Below are 14,072 nucleotides of genomic sequence, written 5' to 3' on the forward strand. Positions count from 1 at the left end.
AACGAACAAAGATAACTTAACTTTATTATTAATTCTGTTACAATTTTTCTTTGCTCTTGAGGAAGTTGTATTAGATTTAATAATATAATTTTCAGGTAGGAGAATAGTAAGGAAAATATATACTTTTATGGATGCCAACATATATAACATAACAGTACCCATTGTTCAAGTGAAAGGGAAATTCGGGGAGCCCTTTTGACCTGGTTTCTTATGAAGTCTAATTGTTTTGTAATTAAAATCTCAGTTATCATTAAAGAAGGTGTCTTGGATTTGTCTGGTACTCAGAAGTGTGCACAGAACAAACCCAGCGAGAAAAGAACAGCAACCAGTTTATCTTGGTTACGAAAACAAGGTGCTGCGAGGACCAAAAGATACGTGTGTTTTTTGGAGGGAGCGAGCTGCAGTTGGAGATGACGGGCCAAATTTACCTTCGGGTAATTTACCCCCGGGTAAATGAGTGCACCTGCTTCCACCATGGGTGAGTTTGGCTCACATGTATATTTCCCAGCGTCACAAAAAGGGTTAGTTCTACAAGCTGTCATATTGCATAAACAGATTCTCCCCTTTAATACAATTAATTAGATGCTGAGCTTTATAGAGTGATGACCACTGACCCTCTGCATGCCCACTGTGCACAAAGCCAGGAGCAAAAAGGAGGAAAAACAGAACCCAAGTTGAAACATTAAAACAGCTGCAATCGCATGAAACACAGGGGGAAGAAACGCCGTTTCCAAAAAGACAAAACAAAACAACAAAGCAAGCCCAGGACTGGAGATGCTGCTTCGTTTGCTTTAGAGAAGTTACACAGAGTAGCTGCTTTTTTTATCCTGTTGATTGTGTTGCACCAGGCCAGGTGTAGTGAAACTAATGCAATAGGGACTTCTGGAGAACAAGGCACAAGCCCAAGCTGCACGGAAGCTCACAATGCAGCCCCCGCCCCCCAAAAGCTTCAAAATGCAAGACAAATTCTTCAATAAAATATGTGAGTTGGGAGGAATGTCCCCTGCAAAATATAATAACGGGGGCTGTAGATTCAAGTTTGCAGGGTAAACTCTTCAATAAGCATTTGTAGGAAGGGAGGGGTCTCTCCCCTTTCTCGGTGGATTTACTAGCTACATGACAACATAGTAATTCCTGATGAAAAGGGGAAATGTCAAAGAAATCCAACCACTAACATCAGCCCAACAAAAGCCATTCACGAATTTTATTTTTATTTTCAGAATAAAGGGGAAAAATCGACAGGATGTTTCCAGTTAAAGGCGATCCAGGCACAAGCACAGATGGGAGGTTTGGATGGGGAGATGTGAAAAGCAAGAAATCAAGCTTCTGCGTGGAGAAGAAAATAAGAAAAAGAAGCAGAACTAGAAAAATGACTAAGTGTTGAGTGCTGATTTATTGCAGAAGCCTCTGGTCATTTCCATATATTGAAATGCGCCCAAGCGGCCAGTCAGTCAATTTCCTTTGAGCTGCTGCTGCTGGCCATAGGCTGCCCACGTGATTCCCCCCCTGCCTTTCCAGACTCCCATCCCCGGTCAAGGGGACTGGGGGGCTATGTGGGGGAAAGGACGATCAATGTAATATGTGATTTAGAAAATAAAATAGCCGTGAACTCTGGGGAGGGTGCGGTGAGGAATAGAGAGAAGTGGCTTTACAGGAAGATCAATTCAAAGTATCACACCCACTTGCCTGTCTCTTTCTTTTAAACTACTCTAAAGAGGAAGCAAAATTGTCTTAAACTATATGCAGAGAAGCAGAGCTCTGCATAGTGTTCAGATTGGTTTCGATGCTTGTGTGTGTTTGATGTAAGGTAAATGAGCCTCGTCTGAAAGCTGGTTTGCGAAGGCTTGTTTACGCTTTTTTTTTAAATCTTAGATAAAAAAAAAAATCCAGTGAGTTGAAAAAAAATCAAATCAAATCAAATTGTGAAGCGTTCAATCTGTGTAAGTAGCAGGCTTTATAATTTCCAGGTGTTGGGGAAAGCCGTTGTTTTATACCTTATACATTCCTGCTGGGAGACTGGAGGGGCGGGCGGAGCGGAGGTGAATGAAATATCAAATCACAAACCTTTATGTGGGTTTATGATTGCATAAGAGGCTTGATCATTTCCATAGACTGAAATGTGCTGTCCTTTTCGAGACTGCCCAGCCTTTGGAGGGAGACGAGGCGCTCGATTCTGCCTTGATCAATGTTGACTGTGAAGCGAGAAGGAGGAGGGGGAAACAGGCTGGCACCAGATGGAGCAGGGTCTAGGGAAAGGTCAAGGTTAGCTCAGGCTGCTATTGAATCGGTTGCAGCCTCACAGATAGATCTCTGCCTCGGAGGCACCCACTGGGGCTTCTCAAAATCAAATCTAATAGAAAAGGCAGTCACAGAATGAAATCGCTTCATCTGAATGCTAAAATTGTTATTAGGCTACATTAGAGAGATATAAGGCACGTGATTACCAAAAAAGGAAGCATGCCTAGCAGTTTGTGCTTGAAATAAAAGCCGTGAATATGTTGATAACATCAGCAACGTGCCAGTATAATAGATAGAGAGAGAGGGAGGGAGAGATGTGTGTGTATAACAATCAGATTAACATATGCAGTTTATATAGAGAGAGAACTACACTGCTAGTGAGTCATGCAATAAACTGAAGGGGAGTCCTAATGGCTACTGCAAATCTTTGAATTCAGATCTTGGTGGCAGAAGTTTGAGTTAGGTAGGATGGCTGGCGTGTAGTACAGTGTGCCTGTGCCTACAATTCAGCATTTTTTGCAGAGCATTCTGGTGTGGTCCTTTGATTATTAAATCATCCTGATGGGACAAGCACAACCAAAATGGTGTTGAGGGCCATTTTTTTTTCTCCTGTACTTTTCTCAGACAAAACTCTCTTCACAAGAAAATTTCATCATGTGAACACAACATTTATATTGAAGCAAACGTACCCATGTCTGTTTGGAATTGTAGTGATGGCGGTGGCTTTTCAAGATCAAAGTGAGTTCTTTCCAATTATAATGATGTCTTACACATTAATGATTCTTTAACCTACAGCACAGCCATATCTTAAAGAAGGATTTAGTCTTGTAAAATAAATGCTGGCTACACTAGATTAAACATGATGACTGCACTCCAAGGGTTAATAAATTTAGAATTAACAGATCATCCCAGCTTGATACAGCTACTATAGATGATTTAATATGCAGCCTAAGCAGGTTGACAGTCAGCTCACAGATGCAGATAAGATCAAACAGTCTCTTGATTCAATAGATTGAATGGTTGTACTGTGTCTGTAAGGTGAGTGACAGTATTTATATGGCAGGGGTTTTGGTAAAGAGGGGCTTTGATTCCCAACTGCTGTGTAGTGCACTGGTTTTCTTTCTCTAACAGTCAACCTTTTCCAGCAATCAACCCTGGAGTTAGTATGGGAAAAAATCCCTTAAATATAGTTCAGGAGACTTATTTGAAGTTTTCAGTAATGGAAAGTAATTATTACTATTAATAGTTTTATCTATAATTCAAATTCATTCTATATGGATAATGCTATCACCACCACTCCAACACCCAGAAAAGTATATCTATCTATCTGCACTAAAATAGCCTTGAATATCAGGCTTAAACCCACAGAGACAAGGAAAGGCAGAGGTAAGGCTGGAATTCCAGGTTGTCACTCTTAACTCACTCTCTAGTGTCTATCTGTTGCAATATGTTACTGAATAGCATGGCACATGGTTCTGAGACTTCTGCTGTACTGAAGCAAAATGGGAACCACCTTAAGTACAGAATACCAGCCTTCTCTTTCAATTTTCTTGCCTTTCTGGCTTAACATTTAAGGATATGAATCACAAGTAGTTTTTGTGGTTTAAATTCTCTCTCTCTCTTTTCCCTTTGCTGTAGCATTTAAACAAAAACATAAAACAATTCTCATAGAAATTGGTGAGCACTGATATGATAGACTGGTCTATAACAATTTTTATTATTTGATGAAGAGTAAGAGCTCCTCCTGAATCATTAGATTCTATCATGCAAATACATTTCCTGTCAATTTTTAAAATGCATATGGTGTATTCTATAGACCATTATGGGTCTTAATTGTATCATGTTATTCCATGATATGAAATCACCACAATATTAATATAGATATTTGTAATAAAGTTAGTGCCCATCTACTGTAGCCAACTCCTAACACTTATAACTTGGTTACATTATTTAGATATGGTTTAAAAAACACTAGAATACTTAATCTACTTTCCGGACTCCTGGCCTGCAAAAATTCACTTTGACAAGCAACGCCATTTTTAAGGTAATAACAGAGGGGGGAAATCATCTGAAAGTTGTAAGATTTTTTCTCTTCCATATTTTAACTTCTAAATCACCAAATGTGTGTTTGTAATTTTTTAAAAATTAATGATATACATGATTTAAATTTCTCTTCAGTACAGGAGCAAATGACTAAAATTAACCAGTCAAAATCTGAATTAGAAAAGATAGGGTTTTATATTTTGTTTTCATGGCAATGCGATTATAGATCCATATGCAAATATAGCTATATTTTATGAGTGGGTACATAACATAGAAAAAGAACAATACAGTCCTTATATTAATCTACATCTATGAGAACCTTTAAGATGAGTACATCAGGATATGGAGATATCGAATACATCTGTAAGTAGAAAAAGGTGATGTTAAACTGTCAGCAGTTTTCAAGCAGGTGGTGTGTAATATGAAATACTACACTTTGTAAGAAAATAATATAATATATACGGACAAATAAGAGAGAGAGAAAGCGAGACAGTGAATCCAGATATTTGTAAGAAAATTAGTAAATTAAAAAAAAGGATAAATAAATCAATTCTTCCCCTGCTAAAACCTTGCTAAGGTTTTGCCCAGAGCAAATATTTATAGCTGAGCTCTGAACCTCTGAAAAAGAGAGCTGATAATGGAAATGCAGGCAGACCTTTAACTATAGTAATGCTAGTGGACACTATTGTAATATATGTATATTTACCCATATTTGAATGCTTCAAGATTTTGCTCTCCTTTTCCTGGACAACTTGTGAGTGCAGCAGGGGGCACCACAAACATACAAATTACTTGGAATGAAAAGCTCCAGCATGCTCACGTTTCCTACTACTTGAAGGCGGAACCACTGAAACCAGTTATCTCTCACTAATTTGCATATTTATGGTACCTCCTGTAGTTTTCTGTGATTGCTTTACAGTCAGGAAAGGTAACCGAAATATATATATCCTCCTTTCAAAAAACGAAACGGTATCATACATGAACAGTGGCTCTGATACAAGACTATTCCTTGTAAAGTCCATAGCATGAAATTTATTTACTAAATGTGTTTTCATTTTAGGATTCGAAGGAAGTATTTGAAAGTTACAAGGCTGAAGACCCACGGTCCATGATGCTATGAAAATTGTTGTAGAAAAGCACTTGTCATTTGAGGGGAAAATAATTAGCCTCGCCATATTCGTTGAATGTATGCATCTAAGGAGGAGGGAATCCTTGGAGAATGGAAAACGCATTCAATAGACACTTAAAGTATAGTGCCACGGTACATATATATTTTTTAGTCCCACTCATAAGAAATGGTACAAATATGCAGTACAACTTTGCATATAAAAGTGAATTCGGTCTCAAAAGAGAATAGTTTCATTTTTATTGGCTCTGAGTACAAAGGCTGACTCAGATACACTTTGTTTCTCAGACACTTCTGGCCTTCTTTGTAGAAAGAACATCCATTGCTGCATATGTTCCAACATTTTTAGTTCTGGATGATAGATTAATTACACGGCCATTAGGTCTTTAACTCACCTCACCTTCTTGTGCTAAGGTGCAGTTTTTATTGTCTTTTTCAAGGGGCTTTACAGTACTGGATTGGTGATTTTACTGGGCCATATGTGCCATTCATTTTAAGACTGAACTCCTCCCTGATTTCAGTGAGGAGTTATGTCTAAAGACACAGGGTAAAAATTGGTATATATTCTATATTTCTCTTAGGTTTTTCTATAACACCCCTCACTATGGTATGTACGTGCTGATATATAAGCTGCAATACCTACATACAGTGCTGCCAGGTAAAGCTAGAGTGACAGCCTTAACTGTGAATTTATTTCTTCTAATATGATGAAATCTAAACTTTACAAAAACTACACTAAATATAATTTAATTTAATTGACATTGCCTTCTTAAATGCTAGAATACAGTTACAGAACAGTTAGCATGTAACACTGTTAACCATATTATTCTCACCGTACATGAGCTTTCTGTATAATATTATGCAGTAAACTTTTGTATTATTTGAACCAAATACAATCTTATTCAGACTAATGGCTGAGGCACCCTTTTCACTGCAGTCAGAATTTGTCTGTATTGTAAAAATTATATGTACTATCAATAAGAAATGGTGACATAACTGTCCAAACTGATCAAGAAAAGATGCTCTTATTACATTATTCACCACCAATCATATTATATTTTGCTGCCACATCATTCTGTGCAACATTAGGCTATATATCTATATTTTATTCTTACTATAGAAAGGCACATTAAAATTATTATTGCAAGCATTCTATTATTTCATATGCAACTTTGTACATAAAAACAGCTGACATTAATATTGCACAGAAAAATATTATATAGTACTAATAATATCTTTGCAGCTACTTTTTCAAACTTTTTTTTTAATTCAGAAGAAAGGTCTCAACTCATAGCTATAACTAATTCTCTCATTTCAGTCTAGATCTTGGCACAATATATTTTAAACTCTGAGAAATGTGTGTTTCTCTTCTACCACTCTATAAACTAACTGTGGCCTTAAAGATTAACACTTTAAAAAAATCATATATAGCCTGGCCATTTGTGTTCTACATTTCAACACAATGTTATTTTGAATCATTGAAACACTCAGCTTTAAAAATCAGGTTAATTAAGGCATATTAATGTAGAGCTAAGGCCCCAATCCAACACATGCTTAATTTTAAGTATGTAAGTACTGCTTTTGTGCATTAAGATAAGCACATGCTTAAGTGTTTTTTCTGGGTCAAGGCCAAAACTCTTGTCATGCTGTACCAAGCCCAAGTAGACGGCCTCCACATGGGGTATATCCATAAGATTTACTGGAAGAAGGAATCCTTTCCTACCACACTTTTGCCCTGGCCTGCCACCCAAACATAGCTGTGCAAGGACACACAGGGAGCCCCACCCCCATCCCAGACCTGGGCTCTACAGGTCACAAGATGCATCCCCACCCTGTGGTGCTGAAGAACTTTTTGGCTTTTGTTTGTTGAAACCTGCATTTGGAGCTTGGGATCACTGAATGATTTTTGTCACCCTACAAGAGTGTTTGAAAAAAGCTGTTTAAGATCCAGCTTCTTAGTGCAAAAGAGGATACAGATGAATTTATATTTTAAAACGAAATAGTTGAAAATCCGTTCCTCCTCTTCTTACTCCTGACTAGTACAGAGTTCTCTATTTCCTTCCAGTAACTAGTTATTTCTCAACCCTCACATGCCCGAGCATGTGTTGTCATAGGCAGTGCTACTCCTTGTGGCTAGGAATAGCCAATTCATACAGAACTTCTGGTGAACAGATAATTAATCTAGTGGATCAGTAATTGCACCACATGTTTTACTGGGGACTCAGGTCTTGCTCAGTGTTGACCCAACTCTGCTACCTTCTATCCTCTGAAATAGGGAAGGGAGGGCATGTTGGAGTTGGAGAGTGGGGATGTCAGAACCAGTGCCAATGGTTCGACATGCTATTCCATTGTGCTAGCCATCTTTGGCCCTTGGATTTACTATTATGCTCTAGCGGGAGTAAGTGTGTATGTGGAGCAGTAGGTGTAATGGTATAACCATTGTAGTCAGTGGTTACTCACCCCTTCCATGTGATTGGGGCTTACCTTTGTCACACTGACCCAGACCATGTTATTGGGACCATTAAATAAAGTCTAGTTTCTACCAGAATTCCTATGTGTGAAATGTGGGAGTCAAATGTTAGGTACTGTTGGATTTCTACTGCTGCTACTGTCTGTTCTTAAAGTTACAAGGTGTGCCAGGCTTAAGGATCATCAGTGCTGTGAGATTGGTGACCCACTGCACATTTAAAGACAAGTTGACCTACTGTTTGTTCCCACTTTGGGTGCAGTTTACAATTTGTGTACCTGTTACATGGTTCTGGTTTTGCTGTTATCCTGGGCAAGATTTCTTTGTAGTAGTTGGTAATAGTTGTGCTAGCTATACTGTGTGCTAGTTAGGAAAATCCTCACATTTAGCAGCTAATGTCAGAACCCTAATGGAGAAAAATACTTGCGTATATTAGACATTCTCCATGTTAGGTATGTGCTTAGGTATGCGGCTGAATTGGGGCCTGAGTGCACAATGACTTCAGGACCAAGCTCTTAGTAGTTCTTATCATCAGTATTGCAAGGCAAAAAGATAGGGCTGTATAGTATTCCTGATCAGCACTGGAGCTGATGTCAAGTGGAATTGCACGAGCAGATCAAGAACAATGTACAAGAGGCCCATCATCCTGATCACACGTCTTGGCAGATAAGCAAAGGAGGAACTGACTTTATGATATTTAGTTTTAGAATTATGTATATATTTTAAATGCTACAAATGTAGAACCCAAACCTACAGTCTGACTCTTGACCTAGGGGCAAAACTCCCACTGAAATCTATAGGATTATTCCTCAATCAGGACTGCAAGGTTAGGCCCATATTTTGTAATTGTTTGGGGAATCTCCAATAGAGGATCTGTGCATTAAAGGGTTGCATGGTCTGGCCCTGGAACTGGATGTTGTCAGGGCCGGTGCTTCCATTTAGGCGACCTAGGCGGTTGCCTAGGGTGCCAGGATTTGGGAGGGTGGCATTTTGCAGCCCTCGGCGGCAATTCGGCGACGGGGAGTCCTTCCATGCTCCATGTCTTCGGCGGCAATTCTGCGGCGGGGCATCCTTCCGCGCTCCGGGTCTTCGGCGGCAGTTCTGTGGTGGGTCCTTCACTCGCTCCGGGACCTGCTGCTGAAGTGCCCTGAAGACCAGGAGCACGGAAGGCCCCCCCTCCGCTGCAGAATTGCCGCCGAATGGGAGCGCGGAAGGACCCCTGCCTAGGGCTCCAAAAACCTTGGCACCGCTCCTGGATGTTGTTGTTAAATTTTTGCAACTCATCTTTCCAAAAAATCTTATCTTGGTCTGGCAGCCCTTGTCCATATGTAGTTTCATTGTCAGCTGGGTTTATCACAGGTTTTTTTTAAAAAAATCTTCACCAAAACTAGCCATCTGTATGTAGAGTTTAAGCTTGATGTGATTTGAAATTACCAAGGTAAAAATCACCCTAGGAGACAAAGGTTTATAAATGAAAAATAAAAATATTACTGTGAGTAATGCATAGAAAAACTCCTTATAACAAAAAGCAGTACAAGTTATATATATATGCAGTGTTCAAAATCAAATACCTCAACCATTGCAAAAATGTTTCAAAATGCCCAAAAAGTATTGGGCTCCGCATATGATGATTTCCCTAATGCCAGGGTATATTTGGGACTTACTTCCACATATTCAGGAAATACAAGAAGATCAAAAGATTCTGGGAAATTGTTAACACAGATAAACAAAGTGACCAGTGCTGTCTGGGATATATCCCTGGTCCTCACTATCCTTGCCATATGTATGGATGATCAAGTTGACCTACTCACAGTATTGTATTGTGCCAGAAATATATTTCAGATTGTTGGCTCAGTGAGCACCTGCCCTCTTTGGCACTATGTTATAAATTGGTCTGAGAGATGCTATCCTTGGAATATAGCACAATGTAATTGATGTACAAAGTGGATAAGTTTTATGAGATTTCATTTCCTCTTATCCAAGCCACTTATATTCTTTATCCAGCATGCTTAGAAGTCTCTCTTTTGTGATAGATATAACTAAGATTTCTCTTTCACATTCATTCCCTCCTTCTGTATGTACATCTGAATGTATAAATGCATGTATGCATTCACAATAACCCCTTCGATGGTGCCACAGTTTTAACATATACCTATACTCTGAGGCCAGTACAAATTTGCATTATAACAAAAAGTCCCATTCCAAGCAAAGTCGTAACTGCCTATGAAGTTTCTGTTAGAAAACAAATGCATAGCCCAGATGTGGGTAAAAGAAAAAAAGTGTCTGAAACCATTACAAATCATTTTGTGATGCTCTGTAAACCAAAAACCTGGTTAGCCAAATTATTTGTAAAACAATTTCACATATGGTCTGACAGTCTATCCCAAGTTTCAGCTCGCTACAATTTAAACTGCCAAGATATAACCTCTTAAAGTTGGGGGTTATAATAGAAACACTGACAGACCTTAACTATTGTGCTTCTATAGTAATGAAAACTCAGCTATTTCATTATGACAGTAGCTGGCAGTGGTGCTATGATTAAGAGTCTGTCAGCATTTTTATTATAAACCCAAATTTTAAGAGGTTTTAAACTCCTATTTATTTTAAATAATGTTGGGTTGAAAGCTGGTATACAAAATGTCAGAGTGCATATGATTTTAAAATATTTAAAAACATCTTTTGTACAAAAGATTTACAAATATCTGAATTTTATCTTTTGGGGCTGGGGTAGCATAGAATAAAAAGCTTACTACCAGGCATAGTAGTTTTAAAACCAAATGTTTGATAAAAAAGAAATTTGAATAGCATTTCTTCTGTCTTTACCATCATTGGTGCCTCCCCTGCACATGTGTGTACATACACCCACACCCACGAGGTTTTTTAAGTTTTAAAGCAAAGTTATGTAATTTTGAAAGGCTGATTTACTATTTCACATTAATTTTTCAATAGCACCCAGAGGATCAAGATCAGGGCTCCATTGTGCTAGATGCTGTACAAACAGGAACACAGGCTAAAATCCTGACCCCACTGACTTCACTGGAGCCAGGATTTCACCCTGGGTCCCGGGTGCTTGAGGAATTTACAGCCTAACAATTAGGACATGAGCTTGTGATCCTGCAAATGCTTACTACTGCATGCTATGCCTGGTAGTAAGCTTTTGCAGGATCCAGAGATAACATTGTAATTTTATTGTAAAACAATGTATCAGTGTTTCTTACTGTGGAAGGAGGGTATTAATAATATTTCTAGAATGTACAATTCTATTGACTTCACTGAGAGTTAGTTTTGTACTATAAGTGTTCCAGCTGGCCTGATTCACCCGCAGATCAACAAGGCCCAGGCAAATAGCTTTTACCCTATCCTGTTATATAATGGGTTTTGCTTACAAAGTGTAAGCAAATGGGTTTTGCTTACAAAGTGTAAGCAAAACTCTTGCTGAATGCAAGGAGAGCTTGGTGCCATTTTGTAATAGCTCCCTTGACATTGTGTTTGATCCTAATGACGTAATAAGATGTCAGCAGAAGTGTCTCATACCCTGTATAGATTGTAGTCATTCAGGTGAAACCAAAAAACAATTACATTTGCACAGGGCTTTTGGGGTCTGCTGCTGCTGCACTCACTGTGCATCCCAGTCTCCCATTCAGTTAATGGGTACAAAGAAAGCAGGATTAAGACCATGGTTTATTAACTGTACTGTATTCCTTCCCATCGCTAGGCCCTGATCCTGCAACGTGTACCATCTGGGCAGAGTGCGGTGCGCATGAGAGCCTTGTGCCTGTAGGCAAGAAGTTGGGAAATCAGAACCATAGACTAAGTTCTTAAAAGAAGGGTTGTGCATGTGTGTGTGTTTTAATAGTAAAAATAAGTACTATTTATTTAATAAGTATTTTGTAAAATAAGCATTATTATTAATTATAGCACCCAGAGACCCCAACTGAGACTGGATAGCAAGTCAGCAGCAGAACCAACAACAGAAGTCAGAATTCCTGACTCCCAGTGACAGTACCCTCTCCACTGCTTCACAGATGACGCTCCCTTTCTTGATTAGCCCTGGATTACAACATTATACAAAATTATAACATAAAACAAAAAGGAGAAGGGGTCTTACTGCCTGGTTTTTGGTTTTTGCCCCTCTCTAATCTCTCAGTATTTCTAATGCAACGATCACCTTAGCATTTTTAACAGTTGTAAAGTACCATGTTCACTTGCTTCATTTGTTAACTGGCTCACTATTGTCTTAACAATAGGTGCAAAAAAGGCTAAAATGCTTTAAAAGTACCCAGATGCTATGGTGATAGGCACTTTCAAAATGCTGATTAGATATTGCACATAATAATAACATCGCGCAGGGTGCAAAGGAGCTATAGATAGGGTACAATGTCTTTACTCCCATCTCCTTTCTAATGTATATCATAAAACAAACACATTATATACCCCCTACCATTAATTAAAATAGGGCATGGTTTTGTTTAAGGGAGGTTTTTCCACTGACTTCACTGGAAGTCCTAAAATGAGTCCCTAAATAGACAAAGATGAGTAAATGTATCTATGGGCTCAGTTCTGCAGGGTGGCCTGATCCTGCAAAGCATTTAAGCACACGCTTATCTTCCTTAATCACATGGACAGTCACAATGAAGTCAACCTAACCACCATGGGACTATTACCTGCTTAAAGTTAAGTAGTATAGTTGTAGTCCTGTGGGTCCCAGGATATTAGAGGAACAAGGTAGGTGAGGCGATATCTTTTATTGGACCAGCTTCTCTTGCTCAGCAACAGACATTGGTCCAATACAAGATATTATCTCACTCACCTTGTCTCTCTAAAGTTAAGCATGCATTGAGATGGTTTGAAGCATTGCAGCCAGAGTGCTCAGTATCTTGCAGGAACCAGGACCATCTGAGTAAAACTGCCTTTCATGTCCTGGCCCAGGCTTCTGTGCTTTTGGGGTATGTGGGTGACCTTACTACCATTTGCTGCAGAAACATGGGCACAGTCAGTGGGGTGAATTAAGGGTGGGATTTCAATGTTTCAGTTCCATTCAATGAAACTTCATTGGCATGACAACTACACAGCATTACCAAAGACACTTCCCCCCTCCCTTCTGGAGAGATCCTCAGGTCTTTATCAGAGGCAAACCCACCTAAAGTAGGGTTAGACACTATATTTGAGGTTAGATCCCCTGTGTCCATTTGGCATTTAAACTCTTGAGTGTGAACAGCTTTGCTTTTGTAGGGTTTAAGTGTGAGTCCCTTAAGTGATTGTGACATTGGATTTTGTGGTGGTGGGATGGGGGGCAGGGATCGTTTTGTTCTTGGATTTTTAATAGTGTCTCAGGACCAGGTACAGATCACAGAGTAAGTAGGTCACATGTAGATGGTGGCGATGCACCTTTGAAAAGGGATTACAGATACCAGAAAAGTCTGGTCTCCAGATTCAATAGGCAGGAACAGATTATATGTGTTTATTTATGTATTTTAAGTCAATAAAGGTGTTGGCTCTAAAGATAGACAGTGCCTAGTGTATTTTAATATTGTCATTTCCATCGAGATGGACCTTTAACCCTTTCCAGCCTGAATCCCAATCACCAGACAATTCCCCAGCACTAGAGCTGTGGCTGTATTAAGATCCCTTGCTGGAGCTGTTTGTTGACCACATTCACGTTCAGAGCCCTGAAGCTAAAAGCACTTTACACCATAAAATAAAAGCACTGTCTTTTTTTCTAAAAGGTTACGTCTGGAGGCCACGCTGCTCATACTTCATACAGAAAACTACTGAAAGGGCTATGAAATCCTCTATGATTTACACTCTCTCTCAGTGCATTAGGATATAGATCTACTCGACTCTAAAAATACTGTGGAGTTTCTAACCGACCTGAATATATGTGCGTTATTTCAGAAAGTCTGTTAGAAAACTTGTCAACACATTATAAAGCATAAACCAGGACTTGGCCATTAAATACAGCCATCAGAGACAGAATATATATTGCAGGAAGTGCTGAGAAAAGTCCTTGCGTTCAAAAAAGGTCTATTAGCTAAGAGTTTACACACATTACACCAAAGGGTTTAGGGAGAGCCCATGGACCATAATTACTAGGCATAAATGGAATCAGTAAAGGCTTTGCAACCCCGAACGCAGTTAACTGGACTGCCAGAAAATATTTTTAACATTGTCATAATTTATTACCCATCAAGCCTCACA

The 14,072-nt window shown here is 39.1% G+C and overlaps 1 long non-coding RNA gene across 2 annotated transcripts in view; it reads left to right on the forward strand.

The window, feature by feature from the left end:
- The window catches only part of LOC127050381 (uncharacterized), a 45,112-nt gene extending 31,762 nt beyond the window's left edge, over positions 1-13,350 (forward strand). Inside the window, exon 3 of one of the 2 annotated variants that reach the window (XR_007774201.1) lies at positions 11,793-13,350. This is a non-coding gene — a long non-coding RNA (uncharacterized LOC127050381). Of the gene's footprint in view, positions 1-1,220; positions 1,980-11,792 lie in introns of those variants that run through there. The other variant, XR_007774202.1, reaches the window with a different exon arrangement.
- The last annotated feature ends 722 nt before the right edge of the window (positions 13,351-14,072 follow it).

Source organism: Gopherus flavomarginatus, chromosome 4, assembly GCF_025201925.1.
Source record: "Gopherus flavomarginatus isolate rGopFla2 chromosome 4, rGopFla2.mat.asm, whole genome shotgun sequence".
Classification (NCBI taxonomy): Eukaryota; Metazoa; Chordata; order Testudines; family Testudinidae; genus Gopherus; species Gopherus flavomarginatus.